Source organism: Falco biarmicus, chromosome 3 (genome assembly GCF_023638135.1).
Source record: "Falco biarmicus isolate bFalBia1 chromosome 3, bFalBia1.pri, whole genome shotgun sequence".
Lineage (NCBI taxonomy): Eukaryota > Metazoa > Chordata > Aves > Falconiformes > Falconidae > Falco > Falco biarmicus.
The window spans coordinates 75,124,470-75,126,646 of NC_079290.1; positions in this window are offsets into that span (position 1 = coordinate 75,124,470).

The following is a 2,177-nucleotide window of genomic DNA, read 5'->3' on the forward strand; positions in this document are numbered from 1 at the left end:
ATGCCATCCAGAGGGACCCTGCCAGGCTTGAAAGGTGGGTGCAAGTGAACCTCATGAAGTTCAACAAGGCCAAGTGCAAGGTCCTGCACATGGGTTGGGGCAATCCCAAGCATAAACACAGGCTAGGCAGAGAACAGATTGAGAACAGCCCTGAGGAGAAAGACTTAGGGGTGTTGGTTGAAGAGAAGCTCAACATGACCCAGCAATCTGTGCTTGCTGCCCAGAAATCCAACTGTATCCTGGACTACATCAAAAGTAGTGTGACCAGCAGGTCAAGGGAGGTGATTCTCCCCCTCTACTCTGTTTTTTTGACACCCCCCCTGGAGTACTGTGTTGAGCTCTGGTACCCCCAACATAACAACATGGACCTGTTGGAGTGAGTCCAGAGAAGGACCATGAAGATCAGAGAGCTGGAGCACCTCTGCTATGAAATCAGGCTGAGAGAGTTGGGGTTGCTCAGCCTGGAGAAGAGAAGGCTCCAAGGAGACTTCATAGCAGCCTTCCAGTACCTAAAAAGGGCCTACAAGAAAGCTGGAGAAGGACTTTTTACAAGGGTATGTAGTGATAGCTTAAGGGATAATAGCTTTAACCTGAAAGAGGGCAGATTTAGATTAGATGTTAGGAATAAATTCTGTACTGTGAGGGTGGTGAGGCACTGGAACAGATTGTCCAGAGAGGCTGTGGGTGCCCCATCCCTGGAAGTGTTCAAGGCCAGGTTGGATGGGGCTTTGAGCAACCTGGTCTAGTGGAAGATGCCCCTGCTTGTGGTGGGGAGGGGTGGAACTAGGTGATCTCTAAGGTGCCTTCCAACCCAAACGATTCTATGATTAAGATTGATTTTTTTCCCAAAAAATTACTCAGAGAGAAATAAAAGCCCTTCTCTGCAGCTAAGCATACAAATATGTCAGGTTGCAGATCACCCAGCCAGAAGCCAATTTCACATTTAGGCTGCACAAATCTCCCCAGGTAAGCACAGTTCATCTGCTTGCAGCTCTGCAAACATTCAGATCCATTGCTGGAGCAACTCAGCTTCCTAGTCCCTTATCAGGCTGTCTCACAGGGCATGCACGAGTCGGCACATGCAGCATGGTTTGGCAGCGCTCACAGAGCATCAGTGCTGCCAGGGCATCCACCACCATTGCTCCCACTGCTGCTGCACTTCAGATCAGGAGATGCCTTGTACTGTGCTGGAGCCATTCCGGTGACACACTGATTTCCATACAAGCCACCTGCAGCTGACCACTTCAAAGCCACTTTTACTCAATCTTGGTGGCTGAGCTTTTTCTCAGCAGGAAAATCTGATAAAAATTGTTTTTCCTGTTACAGTGTAACATCTTTAAATACTTGTAATAATTACTCACGTTCAAATAATAATAACAAATTTTCAGTTGGAATGCAAATGAATTTAATCATTCAAATGCACGTACAATGCCTGGTACTTTACTCTCTATTTAGAGCAGATATACTAATCTAAAGACACACTTTAAAGTAGGTATACCCTAAATATCCCTATTTCTTGTAAAAGAGTATTTTGATCTTATAATCACTCCTAATAGGAGTGTCAGAGTGTAAATTTGTCATAAAAGGTGGGTACAGGAAGAGCTGCAAAGTGATACAAGTGTGTTGCTCTCGTACACAGACAGTTGGACGAAAGGGACCACCTGTCCGGAGGGGACATCTACACTGTCTGCTTCTGGCATTCAGCCTGGGTGCTCTAACGGTGCCTCTTTTCCCTCTCCAGTGACCACAGAAGGAATGGGACTCCTAACTGAGCTCCTCTGGGTCACATGGAAGTTAAAAGTTTGAAATAGTTGTAACATAGGTGGGCGTGTGCATATGCGTGTGTGCGTGTGTGTGTATGTGAATTAGAGCTAGCCGCCTTGATTGTGACAGATGAGGGCAAGAAGCTCTGCACCACTTGGGTGCCGTGGATGCCCCATCAGCACAGACCTCCCAGGCAAGTGGCACACCCCCTGCTCATCACGGGTGCCAGGCAAGGCAGATTTTGCTGTTTCCTGAACTGCTGCTGCCCCATTGCAAGATTATCTCTTCTGTCATCAGCAAAAGCAGTGTTATCTGCTGGGAACTTGGAAGTAAAAGGCAATTAATAAAATATCCAGAATTATAAGTTATTCAAACTGTTATTCTCATACTTTGAAATGTTTTTATTAAATATT